Consider the following 17,538-nt stretch of genomic DNA (forward strand, 5'->3'; position numbering starts at 1 on the left):
TGGAGGTCAGTTTGGGGTATATGGTATGACTGGAGGCCAGCCTGAGATAGAAGGCAAAACTGTCTCAAAAGCTTAAACTTTTTTTATTACATGTATGTATGTATGTATGTATGTATGATGATGTATGCAGTATATAGGTACGTGGGTGTATGTGAGCACAGCAGCATACTATAGTGGGCATGGAGACAAATTGAAAGAGCAAGTTCAGTTCTCTTCTTCCACAATGTGGGTCCCAGATATTGAACTCAGGTTGTCAGGCTTAGCAGCAAGAGCCTTTTAGACAGAGCCCTCTTGCTGGCCTAAATCAATCAGTCTATCTATCTATCTATCTATCTATCTATCTATCTATCTATCTATCTACCTATCTATCTATCTATCAATCTATCTATCTATCTACCTATCTATCTATCTATCTATCTATCTATCTTTTAAACAAAAGATCAAATGAAAATAAAATTTTTACCCAATTCTGTTTGCTTGCTTAACCAAGTACAGAATGTTCTAGAATGCTTATAAGATTCTGTCTGCTTTAAAGGTAAGAAGGATGGGATTTGTTGACTTAAGGTATTTCCCAGGTGTTTGGGTTTGGATGTTTAAATAATGTCATTAGTTCTATGGGTTACTCTGCCCTTAAATGGGCTTCATTTCAGACAAGTTCTCACTAGGCCTCAGAGGAGATGATGTGTGAACGGAAGCTTAAGGCCAGGAGAGTCAGATGAGGTTGGAAGGTGTGCATTCAGGGGTTGGTGGGGTAGAGACTTTAAGGGGTGCACATGGAGATGAGGCTGAACTGGTAGGAAGGAACCCAATTGCAGAGTCCAGTGACAGGCTTGTAGATCCCAGTGTGTCCCTGAAGGATCTGAGCAGAGTGTGAACATGTCCAGATCTGCAATTGCACTCTGGCAGCAGACTGACTGTGGGGAACCCAAGTGGAGGCAGGAAGAAGTCAGAAGTGTGCTGCAGGAGAGTGCCTTTTATTGACCAGTTAACTTGGGAGCAAGGTCTGCACAACAAAAGCTGCTGTATGTGAGAATTCACTCTTGGGTCAACCAGATCTAGGGCTACAGAATTTAGCAGTTGAATACATAGTAGCACCAAACCAAGCCCAACACAGCAGGACCCACCTGAAGTGAAGTTAGTAAAGATTATAGTGGCTCATAGTGGCAGAAATCTTTTTAGTCTTACTCTTTGTTCGTTCTTTGTGAACTTCACATCATGCACCCCAATCCCATTCATCTCCTGCCTCCTTCACCTGTCCATCACCCTTGCAACCTCCCCCCAACAGAGAAAAAGAAATCTCATTGTGGAAGCTGTAGTGTGTCAAAGTGTGTCCCTTAGTCTACACTTTTGTCCACACGTCTTTGCTTGCAAACGTTCCTTGCAATGAGTCCTTTGTTCGTCACAAGGCCTTCTTTGGCTTCTGCTACACCATCAGTACTGGAACCTCACTGGGACTCCTCTGGGATGTCCTGTTGTGACCCTGTGTCATGGAGATCCTGCAGCTTTGGATCTGCAGGACCATCCCTTATACACTACAGCAATTCATGGATGGGATAGACGTTGGAGTACACCAATTCAAAGCCCTGTCTGGGCCTAAGAGGTATCTGAGCTGGTCAGCCTGCTGACTCTCCTGTACCAGAGCAAGTTTTCTTGCCCCTATCCTGGCTGGCACATCCAATGTAGCAGAAAAAAATTTAAAAATTTATTTATTTTATGTATATGAGTACTCTATACATTTCAGAAAAGGGCATCAGATCCCATCTCATAACCATTACAGATGGTTATGAGCCATCATGTGGTTGCTGTGTATTGGACTCAGAATCTCTGAAAGAACAGCCAGTGCTCTTAACTGCTGAGCCATCTTCTCTTCAGCCCTGTAGCAGAAATCTTCCCAAGCTTAATTGACCCCCTTGAGAGGTCAGGAGCTTACCTGCCAAATCAGAACCTAAAGTGCTAGAGTTTGCTCCTGGCTCCACATGGAGCAGCCAGGAGGAAGGGAGTTAGCACCCCTGGGGCTCTTCCTTGGAAACAAAATGCTGGAGCAGGCATGCTCTGAGGAACCTTTTCTAGGCTTGTGGTCCTGGTCATCTCTCTTCACTAATGTCACTGACAGCCACCTGAGCTAAATGATGATGAGATTTTTCACGTCTGCCTTTCCAGTCTCTCAGGCTCAATTTCGTTTCCCATCTCTTCCCAGACAGTCTCTCTTGAGAGGCCATTCTTGGCCCGACAAGGCCTTCACTGAACACTCACTTTAGACGCTGCAGCTGTTGTTGGTCCTGCCAGTTCCTGACCTGTCTGCCCTTGACTTCCTGAGAGCTTCTTCCCAGACTCTTGGCTATTGCTTTCTATTAATAACTCTTTTGAGTTTTATGTTATAAAGCTAGCACATTTTTAATGTTAGAAAAATTTAGAAACTATGTGGAAGAAAAATCTTTATCTTATTCACAATTCCATTATTTTATTAGCAGCCACCATTAACATTTCTTTGAATGGGTATGGAGCTCTGTGTGTGCTGACCAGTGGACTCTCCTCACACACATGACGAGAGTACTATGATTGTTTTTACTAAATAACATAGCTCAAGCACTCTTTTATGGAGGAATGGGACAGATTGCTGCCCTTCTGTCATTTTTTGATTGAGTGTGTGTGTGTGTGTGTGTGTGTGTGTGTGTGTGTGTGTGTTGGTATTTTTGATCCTGAGAATTGAACCTAGGCCCTCACACATACTGGGTAAATACCTTAACCCTGAGCCATGACTCCAACTGATAATTTTTTTTTCACAGAATTTTACAAGATTTGGATGTCATTATGGTATTCATGTTATATAGCCTTCAATATTTTAAACATATTAAACACTGGATAAACATAGCATTAAAATGAAATATAGGGGAGACTGGAGAAATGGCTTAACAATTGAGAGCAATGGTTCTTCTAGTGGACCTGGGTTGGGTTCCCAGCATCCATGTGGTGACTTTGACTTAACACCATGTGTAACTCCAGTTCTGGGAGATCTTGCCCTCTTCTGGCCTTTGAGGGCTCCTGCATGTATGTGGTGCACATAAAGTCATGCTAACACACACACATGCACATAAAAATAAACCTGGGCTGGTGAGATGGCTCAGTGGTTAAGAGCACTGACTGCTCTTCCAGAGGTCATGAGTTCAAATCCCAGCAACCACATGGTGGCTCACAACCATCCATAATGAGATCTGATGCCCTCATATGGGTGTCTAAAGACAGCTACAATGTACTTACACAAAATAAATAAATAAATTTAAAAAAATAAAAAAATAAAAATAAACCCAAGTTGAAATTGAAATACAAAAATGTGTTTATCACTATTTGTGTGTCTTTATAATTGAAAAAAAAATCAAGATTTTTTTCTTTTGTAAAAGAATTTCCCCAAATAACCAGTAATACTTTGTCTACACTGTCATACTTTGATGGAAGGCTGGGCAGGTCCACTTTGTGGTGCTGGTGGGACTCAGAGTATGTATGAGTAAGAGGACCATAAGAGAGAGCCAAGTGGAGAAAAATGAACCAAAAGTAATGGGGGCTTGGCCAAATGTGCAACTCCTTTAAAGCTTTCTCCTCTTCCTCCTCCTCCTCCTCCTCCTCCCCCTCCTCTTCTTCCTCCATCTTATCTTCCTCCTCCTCCTCCTCCTCCTCCTCCTCCTCCTCCTCCCCCTCCTCTTCTTTCTCCTCCTTATCTTCCTCCTCCTCCTCCTCCTCCCCCTCCTCTTCTTCCTCCTCCTTATCTTCCTCCTTATCTTCCTCCTCCTCCTCCCCTTCCTCTTCTTCCTCCTCCTCCTCCTCCTCTTCCTCCTCCTCCTCTTCTTCTTCTTCTTCTTCTTCTTCTTCTTCTTCTTCTTCTTCTTCTTCTTCTCCTTCTTTGTTGTCTTCTTTTTTGCTAAAGCTAAATAAGTAAGTGTGGTTTTAATATTTTGTTCTGGTGGAGCAGACAGAGAGCACACAGAGAAGGGGGCACACAGCAGAGACAATCACTCAGGAGGGAGCATTCTAGGACCTTTAAAAACAAAACCCAGTACTAATTATAATCATTTTTCAGTATCATTAAATTAATGCAAAAGCATAGTTAACACTTGACAGCAGGTATTTTTAAATACTTCCAAGATGAATCTTACCATCTGCTTATTCCAGCTTCTAATAGTTTGATCCAAAAAAGTTCAAACCACTTAATTCACCTTCATAGCTCCCTGGGAAGATAAGAGAAAGTACCCGTCTCCTTGTGATGACTTCCTCCTGTATGTATGTCCACACAGTTATTTATAAACTCCACTTGACAGAAAATGAATCTGCTTATTAGCTAACTAACCTCTATGAACTTGATTTTAACCTTTACTACTGGGTCTATCTTTGCTTGAAATTTCTGCTTATATACTCCTTGTTTTTCTACATTTTTCCAGATATACATATTCTAATAATTGTCACACTTACTCTTTTTTAAGCATATGTATATATGGCTATTTATTAGTCATTCTATCATTATGCTATAATTTACTTAATCATTTCTCTTTATTTGAGAGCTCTGGGCATTGCATCTAAGGTATTCAAATATTGTAAATAATACCACAAATTCGTTATTGTACAAATAAGGTTTTTTTTTTCTCTTGAAATCTATTTTCAACCCACTGATGCTGGCTTTCAGTTGCAATATTTCAACTTTTTTCATCTTCTAGGTAGACAATGGAGCCACTAAGATGTTTGAATTTGCCTTCATCTGTTTTCATTGGTTTGTATTTAGTCATATTTCATATTTTTAATATGAAACTACCCTTGTCCCTGGCCATTTGACAAATAGCCAAGGCTTGCCCCCATAAAATGTGGTGAACTCTATTTTAAGGAATATAAGCCATCATAGGCTACCTCTGTCATGAATAAATCATCTTTACTTTCTGTGGTCTTTATTCTTGGAATGATTCAATTATGTTATTGTATCTGGTGTATCCTGAAACGTTCAGAAGGAAAGTAGCAGAACTCACCTTGTGAACTCTTCCCAATGGGTTCCATGGCCTCTGAAAACTTCCACCTCAGCTCCACAATCCCTGCCACCTGAGGTTTTATTCTCAGGGTGAGAAGAAAGCCTATGGCTTATGGCCAAGGTGGCACCTGAGATAGCCCTTTGGGAGCACACTGGTTTTCTCCTTCACTGTTTGCTTTAAAATAGTCATTATTTAAACCCGATATTCCATAGTATCTCAGGTTTAAGTCTCAGGTTGTTCCTTAGGCCATGTGGTTGGAGAGCAGAGCTTCCTGTGGATCTCAGGGAGAAGGAGGCAAGTGCCTTAGACACTTGCTCTTTCTTTCACTGTCCTGGGCCAGATTCCAGCACTACACAGTTCCCTGGCTAGAGGTAAATCTTGCTTCCAAACAATCTTTATGGCTTGTAGTAAAGTGTTTCTGACTTTGTGTGTGTGTGTGTGTGTGTGTGTGTGTGTGTGTTTATGGTGTGTGGTGTGGGGGTATGTGTGGTGTGTGGGGGTGTGTGTGCATGGTAGGGGTGTGGGGATATGGGTGTGTGTGTGTGTGGTGTGTATGGTGTGTGTGTGTGGTGTGTGTGTGTGTGGTGTGTGTGTGTGTGGTGTGTGTGTGGTGTATGTGTGTGGGTGTGTGTGGTGTGTGTGGTGTGTGTGTGGTGTATGTGTGTGGGTGTGTGTGGTGTGGGTGTGTGTGTGGGTAGTGTATGTGTGTGTGGAGGGTGTGTGTGGGGGTGTGTGTGTGACTCTCTGTCTATCTGTCTGTCTGTTTGTCTGTTGATCCTTCCGAGATGCTTGCTGGAATCTGAGGTCTGGCTGAATGGTTTGTCCTAGCAGCTGTGGTAGGGAGGACTGAGGCTGTGGTCACTCTGCTGAGCCCAGTGACTGCTCCTGGAACTGAGTTTTTTGCTTGGGTTCCACAGAGGCTATGGAACATGTGACCTGGGGTGATAGCTGACAGTGGCCCTGGAGAGGCTGTGAGATCCTGTGGGCCTGAGCATGGGAGTGCTGGAGGGGAGGGGGAGAAAGTGAGGCAGCATCAGATGTTTCTCTGCTGCCTGCTGCTAGGCTTCACAGAAGGGACTCAGGAAAACTTTTAAAGAAAAGGATAGATGGTTTAAGGGGAAGGGTCTTTTTTTTTTTTTTTTTTTTTTTTTTAAAGGCATCATCTCACTCTTTAGCCCAGGCTGTTCTCAAACTAAAACAATCCTTGTTTGTTTGTGGTTTTGTTTGTTATTTTTGATTTTTGAAACAGGGGTTCTCTGTATCCCTGGCTGTCCTGGAACTTACTCTGTAGATCAGGCTGGCCTGCCCAAAGATCTGCCTGCCTCTGCCTCCTGAGTACTGGGATTAAAGGTGTGCTCCACCCCTACCAGGCACAATCCTTCTTCAGACTCCAGATTGCTGGGACTCCAGGCATGAGCCACCATGCCTGACTGGCAAGTATAATTTTTTAAAAATAAAAACGAAAACCAAATTGCTGTCACTAGGACCTCTGAGATTCATATGAGGTAAAGAAAAAAAATCACAAAAGCTTGGATTGAGGTGAGGAGAGAAAGCTGCTCACACATAGGCAGAGGAGAAACTGCAAGAAAAAGACAGAAGGGGACAAGTTTGGGGCAAACACTGCAGAGAAACAGTCGGAAGTGGCTGGAGAGCAGGGAGAAGTTGCCTTCGGGCTGGGGAGGAGACTAATCCAGCTTCCCACCAGCCAGTCTCAGAACACCACCTTCAGGAAGAACACCAGCAGTTTAATATTTTATTTGACTTTCTTTTAAAAACTCAAGTATCTGGAGGCATCTGAAACAATACCACCTGGGAAATCAAGAGTCTAATATGATACATGTTTTTGTAACACACATTAAGATAAACAGGAGCTGAGCAGACCCGGTCGGTCTTTATTCCCAGCAGAGGCAGGTGGATCTCTGAGTTTGAGACCAGCCAAGTCTAGAGAGCAAATTCCTAGACAGACAGGGTTACACAGAGAAACTTTGTCTCACAAAACAAACAAACAAATGAAGATAAATAAGAAATTAGGCATGGCAGAGATCTAGGTCTATCAACCTGTGGATCTGACAAGTTCTTGAAACAAAGTCCTTCTCTACTTCCTCTGAGTCTTATTCTTTGCTTCGAATTTTGTCTGCCTTCCAGGTCAGGCCTTTCTCATGTCTGATGGATGAGTTTTGACTATCAGATTATATCCCAAAACAATTCAGAGGCTGAAGAGATGGCCTTCTGCTCTTCCCAGCAACCACACCTGGTGGCACACCAACTCCAGATCTGGGATTAGGGGTGGGGATGGGGATGGAGGTGAGGGGCAAAATGCAGTCCCTCTTCTGGTCTCCTCGAGCACATGTGCACATGTGACAGTCAGAAACACACAAATACAAACACAACAGTTTAGTGAACCAGGTGTGGCAGCACATACCTTCAGTCACATCACTCAGGCAGGAAGATCTCTGTGAGTTGAGGGCCTGGTCTGCATAACAAGCTCCAGGCCAGCCCGTGCGTGCTACACATAGAGATCCTGCCTCAAAACCACAAAATAAAAAAGTTCAGCACAGCGATGTTCAGGCATGTGGTGGACAGCTCCTACTTAATGCTCCTGTCTGTAGCCCCTCCTCTTGCTTCTGTGCTTCTCGGTCCCCAGTTCTCGGACCTATCTGGGGTTCCTTAACTGGTATCTTCCTGCTCTCCTTAGCATGTTTCTGGTTTCTTTGTTCTCCCAATTCTGTTATTCCTCATTCATTGTTTTTCTAATCTTTTTAAACTGTGTTGTCACTTCTGGTCCTGTCTTCTCACCCAGTCGCTTTCTCCCTGTAGATTTTTACAGTTTATTATTACTATATAATTTTGTTGTTGTTTTCAATTAAAAGGGAGTGGAGCTAAACACGTGGGCTTATTTCACTAGGAATCACTATCTGTCATTGTGTTGGCTGCCTCTTCCCACTCTCGTGGTGCTGACGAGTGAACTGGGGTCTTGGAGATACCAGGCAAACACTGAGCTACAACACCAACTGTCTGGATTTTGTTCTTGTATTTATGGTGGTTTGAATATGTTTAGCCCAGGGAGTGGCACTCTTAGGATGTGTGGCCTTGGTGGATTAGGTGTGACCTTGATAGAGGAAGTGTGTCACTTTGGGGATGGGCTTTTAGCTGCCTGGAAGCCAGTCTTCTCTTCTGAACATGTTGCAGAACTCTCACCATCTTGAGTGACATAATGCAGAGGTCAGAGGACAGCTTGCAGGAGTGAGTTATTTTCTTTAACCATGTGGTTCCTGGGGATTATATGGATCATCAGGCTTGGAGACAAGCAGTTTTACTTGATGTGTCCTCTTACCAGCTCCCTGGCTGGGATCTGATTTTGAAATTTTGGGTTTTCCACTGATTCTGAGATCAGCTCTAAAATTATTCAAGTGGGTTTTTTTTGGAGGGGGGAAGGGTGGTATTTTTGCTTTGTTTTTTGTTGTTTTATTTGTTTATTTTTATTTTGGTGGGTGTGGTTCTTGTGTGTGTGTGTCTGAGGAAGAGAGAGAGACAAAGAGACACACACACACACACACACACAGAGAGAGAGAGAGAGAGAGAGAGAGAGAGAGAGAGAGAGAGAGAGAGAGAGAGAGAATATGAACAAGTGTGCATGGAATTAGCTAGCTGGTTTGTGTTATTGTGTTATCTAGACCGGGCACCTTGACAGATGAAGAGAGTCAGTCATGAGGAGAATCTTAGAGAGGGAATCTGAAATTGGCTGGTCACTTAGGAACCATGAAGAGTATGTTTTTGTTCACATATAAGATGATACCCTTCATGGTATATGATAGTAAAAAATAACATGTAAGAACTACCTGTGACCCCTGCTCATGAAAGGCAACTGTTTGCCATTGAACTGTAGGAAAATCCAAGACCTTCAAGGAGTTCCTTTATTGGCTGTGATCTATTGAAACAAGAAGAAACCAGCTCAGGTCCTTAGAGCCTTAGATCATAATACAGGTTGATGCAAGGGCCACATCCTTGCTTTTTTTTTTTAATCTCTCCCTCTCCTCCCTCTCCCTCTCCCTCTCCCTCTCCCTCTCCCTCTCCCTCTCCCTCTCCCTCTCCCTCTCCCTCTCCCTCTCCCTCTCCCTCTCCCTCTCCCTCTCCCTCTCCCTCTCCCTCTCCCTCTCCCTCCCCCTCTCCCTCTCCCCTCCCCCTTCCCCTCCCTCTCCCCCTCCCCCTTCCCCTCTCCTTCTCCCTCTCTCTAACGAGACAAAGTTTCATTCACTATGTAGCCCTAGCTGGTCTGGCACTTCCTATGTAGACCACACTGACCTGAACTATCTATGTAGAAAATGACCCAACTTCCAATCTCCTGCCTCTGCCTCTGAATACTGGCATAATAGGCAAAAGCCACCACACCCACTAGATCGTTCTCTCTGCTCTTACTCTGCAGCATTGGTGATGGAACCCAGGATCTTGTGCATACTATACAAGCACCCTCTCACTGATCCACACCTCCAGCCTCTAAGTCACTTTCAAAGACAATTCTTAAAGGAATCTAATTTCACCTGAGCACAGTGGTGCACACTTATAAAGCTAGCACTGGAGAGGTCACAGCAGGTGGATCCCTGAGGCAGAAGCCAGCCTAGTCTATGGAGTGAGTTCCAGAAAAGCCAGGGCTACAAAGAGAGACCTTGTCTCAAAATTTAAAAAAAAAATCTAATTTTTAGAGAGATGAGATAGAGATGAACAGAAGGCTGTTTCTGTGAGTTGTCAAATTATAAAATCAGCCAAGTCCAAAGTTCACCAGGACTCTTTGCAAAAATTAGGACACTGGCCAGGAAAGCTTTGTCTCTCTAGGGCTGAGATGATAACACAGAAGGATTTGAAGAACCTGGGAAGCCCCAACCCAGCCACACTGTCTCCACCAGCAGCCAAAACAAAGCCTTGTCCGATGTCTAATCAGGCTTCTGGTGTTGTCCATGAAGATGGACCTAAGACACCTCATCTAGCTCCCTGGCAGGAGGAAGCCAATTATCTGTATCCTCCAATCCTCATTATCTCCAAGTGTGTAACTAGAATTAGGGACCAACATGCCCAGGGGGCCAATTATCAAGCATAACCCAAGAGGTAATGGCTAGCACACATGGTGGACAAAGGACACACTGAAAGAAAGAGAAGCAAAGAGAGACAGAGACCAACACAGACACACAGACACAGGCACATTAACACATGACACATAGAATCTTTTCTGATGCAGTGACATCATACTCAAGGCAAATTATGAAAGAAAGCATTAAATTGAGGAGTTGCTAACAGCTTCAGAAGGTGAGTCCATGACCATCATGGCACAAAGCATGGCAGCAGGCAGGCTCAGGAGCAGTAGCTGGGAGCTTACATCACAAAGCAGAGAGAGAAAGAGAGAGCTAGGAAGAGACAGAGACACACAGAGACAGAAGAGCTAACTGGGAAGGGTATGAACTTTTGAAACCTCAAAGCCCACCCCCAGTGACACATTTCCTCCAACAAAGCCACACCTCCCAAGACTTCCCAAACAGTTCCACCAACTAAGGGCAATCGTCCAAATATACAAGGCTATGGGGGCTGTTCTCATTCAGACCACCATATAGACTTGCCCACATAGATACAGACATCTACACACAGACACACATTATTCTAGTTTGTTTTCTTTTGTGAGATAAAACATTGACTAAGAACAACTTACAGAGGAAACGTTTATTTGTCCTATGGCTCCCAATCACAGTCCATCCCTGAGGGAAGCCAAAACAGGAACTCAAACAGGGCAGGAACCTAAAGACAGGGACTGAAGCAGAGAGCCTGGAAGAATGTTGCTTATGGTCTTTTTCTCCACGGCGTTCAGCTTGATTCTCATATGACTCAGGACTGCCAGCCCAGGGGTGGCACTGCACTCCATATCAACCACTAATCAAAAAAAAAAAAACGTCCCACAGATTTGCTTATGGGCAATCAGATGGGGGCATCTTCTCATTCAAGAGTCCCTCTTTCAAAATTACTCTAGTTTGTTCAAGTTAAGAAAAAAATTAAGCAGAAAACATTTATAAATACAGACATCCAGATATGCAGACACACACAGGGACTAATGCAGACAGATGTATGAACCCTGCAAGCTACAATAATAACCAGCCCGGCAAGATATGCCTATAGTGGCACAAATGTTAAGGGAATAACCAACTGCTTTACTATTGGCTTTAAGTCCCACTCCATAAGAGCACATTCATGCCTGGTACTGTAAATCTGATGGAGCACCTATGGCTGAGGGCTCATAGGTCCCAAGGATGAACCTGCTATTAGTATTTTGCAAAATAGACACAATACCAAACTGCCCTCTCAGCTCCTGTCTCTCTACCTATAGATTAGGGCAGCTCTCGGTTCTCATCAAAGAAACCCTCTGGACAGCAAACTGTGGGTAATGCAGAAACTTACAACTGGTCAAACTGCAGGGGATAAGTGTCTGTAGTACGCTCAACCATCAGTGGGACCTTTGTATCATGCTGCTTTACTCTAAGATTCAGGAAATATCATAGAAGAGGGGGCAGAAAGATTATAAGAGCTAGAAATAGGGGAAGAGTACTGGGATGACATTTGGGAATGATAAAACTTACCCAGACGTAACAAGAGACATGGGCGAATTTATCTAATGGTATTTGGCCATGATGGTCTCATGCACCTGGCCTTTAATTTGTAGTTGAACTGAAATCCCTAGGCCTGCTGGTCAGGAATGAACAGCTCTTGGAGAGTTGTTTGGAGTCTATTGTGAAAGTTAAGGTTCCATCACTGTGAAGAGACACCATGACTAAGGCAACTCTTAAAAAGGAAAACATGTAATTGGGGCTAACTTACAGTTTCAGAGGCTCAGTTTATTATTGTCATGGAGGGAAGCGTGGTAGCATGCAGCAGACATAGCACTGGAGAAGCAGAGAGTTCTACATCTTGATCTGAAAGGAGCGAAGAAGGGACTGTCTTCTGCAGGCAGCCAGGAGGGGACCGATTCCACACCGGGCTGAGCTTGAGCACTAGAGACCTCAAGCCCACCCCCACAGTGACACACTTCCTCCAACAAGGCCATACTTAGTCCAACAAGGCCACACCTCCTAAGAGTGCCCTCCTTGCGGGCCAAACATTCAAATACATGAGTCTGGGGGTGGGGGTGGGGGGCAAACCTATTCAAACCACCACACAGTCCAACTATATATGATATTCTATACCCAGGATCTTGGAAAGATCTTGGAAAAGATCTACATAGAAGATGGCTGAGGGTAGAGACTTCCAGTCTCTAGGTAAGAAACGTCTCTGCTGAGCTAGGCAGTATAGAAGCCAGAAAGGCTCTTGCCCAGGAAGCTGGGAGCCAGAGGCAGCTCCCCATCATCTAGTATTTTGTATCTCCTGAGCCAGATGGTCCCCTTCAAACCCCTCTCCCTGGTCTTCCTTAGCACTCAGGAATACATTCTAAAGAAATGGATGATTCTCAGAGTTCTTCTGTGGAAGCTGAAGTTGCCAACAGCTTTGCTTTAGGTCATATACATAAGCTATCTTATTCATATATGCTGCATAGTCTCAGCTTTTCATTAGAAAACCCCCTTGCCTCTCTTCAAGTGCATTCAAGTTTGTCTCTTCCTGACAGTGCTCCATCACCACCATCACTAATCAAAGCTCTCCACACTGACCCCTGACAGCTGGTACCACCCTCTACTCCCATGTGCCCACAGCTGCAACCGCCACCACCTTCTCTCCTTTCCCTCTTCCCTTCTGTGGGCTGGGGTGTCCTCAAGAGCTTGCTTTTCAACAAGTCCCTGTGGGTGCCAATTATTATCTGTTTTTATCTCTGACAGAACAGCTTAACAGAGTGTTATGGGGTCTGCCTGGATCCAACACAACTCAAACAGTAGGTCCATGCAGATGACAAGAATGTATTATAATCAAGCCGCTACTGCTCCATCAGGGTCACAGTTCAGCTTCTGAGTCTGTTCTGTGACCCTGATGGAGCAGTAGCAGCTTGCTTACAATATATTTTTGTCATCTGCATCAACATGGCGTTTGAGTTGTGTTGGATCTAAGCAGACAGAAGGAGGGTTTATTTTAGACTCCTGGTCTTAGAGAATTACAGTTCATCATGGCAGGCAGAGAGGTCAAGGTGGTGGGCCTGGCTCCATCCTTGGCAAGGGGACATCATGGAGACTGCTCCCACCTGGCTAGAGCTGGAAGCAGAGAGCAAGATCAATAGAGATGGGCCAGGCTATCACCACAAAGGGCTTATTCCCCAGTGACCCATTCCCACCACCCAGACCTGATAACCTCTACAACAGCATCATCAGCCATCATCAGCTGGAACCAATTAGGGACCGTGCCTTCAAATATCTGAGGTTGTGGGAGACATTTTAAATTCAACCCTAACATGTACTGGTGTGAGCAGAAAAGGAGACCTGTCTTCTTCACCTGCTATGTGCTAGGCCTGACATCTAATAGAACATAGCACATGTCAGTCCCTTCTCCTGCCTGTGCCTTCCCATGGTCCTTACACACAAAGGTGAGCTCTCTCTATCTCCATGGCTGGCACTGTGCCCAGCCCAGTTCCCTCCTGCCCTTCTGATCCCTGAGATCTAAGAACTACAAAACACATTGCAGATGAATCCCTCCACTTCATCAGTGATTAAGCTTTCTACTTCCAGTCTCTGGGTAAGAAACCTGTCTGTAGAGCTAGTCAGTGTAGAAGTCAGAGCAGCCTTTCTGTCTTGCCCAAGACCCTGGGAGCCAGAGGCAGCTCCAAATAGTGTGTCATTCCCCATCTCCTGAGCCTGATTGAGGCCTCTAAAACCCAAGTAGCCTCCCAGGTGGACACTATGGTCCATGTCTTGCCATGCTAAGAACCTCCTCCAAAGTTGGGGAGAATGCATAGGAGTGAGGCAGAGTTTTGTAATCCCTTCCTACTCTTTTCTGAAAAGATTAGGAAGAAACGGTTCTGTACAACCTTATTATGTCTCTCTCTCTCTCTCTCTCTCTCTCTCTCTCTCTCTCTCTCTCTCTCTGTGTGTGTGTGTGTGTTTGTGTGTGTGTGTGTGTGTGTGTGAGAGAGAGAGAGAGAGAGAGAGAGAAAGAGAGAGAGAAGGTTTTGCTTTGTAGCTCAGTCTGACCTTAAACTCATGATCTTCCCATCACCATGACGTCACAGCTGCATAAGCACTGCCCTGCCTTTGTAAGACCCCCAAAAGGGGACTCTCACCCAAGTCCGGACCTGCTCGAACCCAAGGATACATGAGAAACCATTTTGATGCAATTGCAGAGGAGGTTTAATGACGAGGGCCCTCTGGCCGGAACATATCTCACGCAGAAGATAGAGATTCCGACCCCCAGCCCAGGAAACTTGGGATATTTATGGGTAGAGGTTGGGGAGAGCAGGAAAGTTTGGTGCGGTTACATATGATTGGATATTTCAAACATCTGTTCCCAAGCCTGGTTTCCATCTAGCCCCCATCCCAATTATCCTAATTTACATCTGTATCTTGCTCCTGGGAGAATTCCTTTCAAGTGACTTCCTTTTACCCAGGTGTTTTTTTGCCTCTATCTTGGATCTTTTGTGCCTTTGAAATGTTTATTCAAGCCCTTGGAATGCACCCCAGGGGCAGCTAACACTTGAGTGTAAATTGAAACTCTAAACCTAAGAAACTTTTACTTTGAGACCTAAAATTTCATTTTTACAATTTATTCTCACACCTTCTCCTCCTGCCTCTCCTCTTATCTGGGTCCAGCAGTTCACACTGTTGATGCTTTGTTCTGTTTATAGCTGCTGGAGGACCCCTTCTCGATGAGTGAAGGTCGTACTCCTCTTCCTGTACCCAGACCCTCATGACTGGGTTGGAACCCACCTTTCTTCCTGTATCTCTTACCATGTCCCTTTGGTTGGCATATGTTCTAACCAAATGAACCACCTGCCTTTCTGCAAAAGTAAAGGTGACTTCCAGCACCTGCCTTTGCTCCTTACATTTCCTGGAACCCACACTCCCACCTCTCCATAGCTCATTCCTTCAGAAATCTCCTCCACTCCTTACCACTCCACCAGGTGGAGTCTCCTTTCTTGGCTTCTCCTATCACTCTCCCTATTTTTTTATACATTTTTAATTTTTTATACAGGATCTCGTTTATCTTAGACTGGCCCCAAAATCATGTAGTTAAGGATGACCCTGAACTCCTGATCCTCCAGGAGTGCTGAGATTAAAGGTGTGTACCACCATTCCTGATTTATGCAGTGCTAGATATCAAACCCAAGGCTTTGTAGATACTAGGTGCCTTTGTTTCATTTATAAAGGTGATTTCCCACAGACATACCCACAGGCCACCTGATGAAGACAATCCCTCTTTGAGGCTCTCTTCCCAAGTGAGTTTAGACTGTCAAGTTGATAATTAGAATGACAACTGAATGAAGACCCCCAAACTTGGGAGACCCTTCCTCAAGTCTCAGAAAATCACGACCACCTAAGAATCACAAGAAACCATACCTGGATGCAATCCGCAGAGGTTTTTCCGCAGAGGGGAGTTGGCTAACCAAGGTCAAAACTGCTTGTCCATGCAGGAACCGAATTTTGACAAAAGGCTAGCAAGCTGAGGGGTTTCTTTTATAGGGAAAGGGAGGAATTTTCACGCAGTTACACATGATTGGTTGTATTTTTGCGGGGTTACACATGATTGGTTGCTTTACAAAATTTGAACACCAACAGGTTGTAACACTGTAAAGACCAAGGGGGTAGGGGGGTAACCTAGAACAGTGGAACATTTCAGAGAAACCTACCCTAAACGATCATTACCAACTATTTCAGGTAAACTATTTTTCACTTCTTCTGGCTATAGTCCCACCTAGATGGCTTGCATCTTTCTCTGTGGTCAGGAATGTGTCTTCCTGCCTTGGGCTTTTTCCACTCACATGTGGGGTCTAATCCCTGAGGCTTGAGGAATGTAATCCAGTAAGTGTCCTCTGATTCAGGGATAATGTCCTCCACCCAGAATGTGTCCTGGGGCAGTGAAGGTCTGAAATCTTATTTTCAGTTCCTCGTTCTGGAACCTGCACTTTTTCTGCCCAGGTCTAAGGGCAAAGAAAAAGTCTACATATTTCATAAAATGGTCTTTATAATTTTTCACTCTACATGACAAAAAGGAGTGATGACCATACTAGGCCAGCACTCTACAACTGAGCCATGTCCCCTGCTCTTCTTAGGACTCCATTTTCAACTCTCTTCTGACACATTTATTGTTCTGTGTTGACTTGCCTGCTCTGATGGACTGTAATCTTTCAGGACATCAAGGAATCTCTTATTTCTCTCTGTGTACTATGTCCACCAGGAATACAAAGTATTGTCGGTAGAGGCACATTCCATAACAAAACTAAGTCCTACCTTACAGACATCAGACGCTACCAGGCTTCAAACTGATTCTATTACCTGCATGCTGCTACAGAGATGACTTAGTATTTGGGGGACAGGGAGTTGGAATTTTAAAAAATTCACTTATATTTATTTTATGTGTATAGTTGTTCTGCCTGCATGTATGTGCGTGCACACAAACACTCAGAGCCTGTAGAGGCTGAAAGAGGACATCAGATCTCCTGGAACTGGAACTGTTTGGTCTTTCTTATGTTCTCCAGATTCCCAAATAATCACATGAAAATAAATTTATTTATTTATTTATTTATTTATTTATAGATGCCTGGGTTGTAAGACAGGCTTGTTCCCCCAACTAATCTGTAACTCAATAAATCTGTTTGTACAATCTGCCACGTGACTGGCTTATCTCTCCTCAGTTTCATGTGTCTGACTTCCTCTAAGTCTTGGCAGTGAATCTTCCCACATCTGTTTCCCAGAGTTCCTCTCTCTCTCTATCAGATGTCCCACCTTCTAATTCTGCCTCAGCTTATTGGTTGTATTAGTCACAGTTTCTATTGCTATTGTAGGAATTCGGTTAAAGTTAATTTTTTACTGCCCCAGGACACATCCTGGGAGGAACACATTCCTTAGTCCAAGGACACCTACTGGATTACCCTGCTGGATTAACATTCAGAGGAAGAAGGGATTAACATTCCTCAGACCACAGGGAAGGGAAACCACCTGCTAGTGGGGAAGGCCCAGAGAATGTAGACAAACCAACCCTTGACACTTACAGACAAGGGAGGTCCTTGCCACCTCACTCCCCAAAGACCAATCAGTTTAAAAGTCACACTGCTCCACCAATCATATTGTGCCCAGTCACTGTTTCTGTAGTACACCACTTAAATTGTATAAAAACTGCTCTTAACCTCAACTCAGGGTTCTCTTGCCTACAATGTAAGGGGGCCCTGGTGCACCAGTATCATTAAACCTAGTGTTATTGCAGCAAATCCCGTCCCTGTGAGTTTCTGGGGGAGTGCGTCCCCTGGTTTTGGATTTTACAGTTCAATACTATGTACAGACACCATGACCAAGGCAACACTTATAAGGACATTTAATTGGGGCTGGCTTACAGGTTCAGAGATTCAGTCCATTATCATCAAGGTGGGAGC

This window comes from Arvicanthis niloticus, unplaced genomic scaffold (genome assembly GCF_011762505.2).
Source record: "Arvicanthis niloticus isolate mArvNil1 unplaced genomic scaffold, mArvNil1.pat.X pat_scaffold_67_arrow_ctg1, whole genome shotgun sequence".
Lineage (NCBI taxonomy): Eukaryota > Metazoa > Chordata > Mammalia > Rodentia > Muridae > Arvicanthis > Arvicanthis niloticus.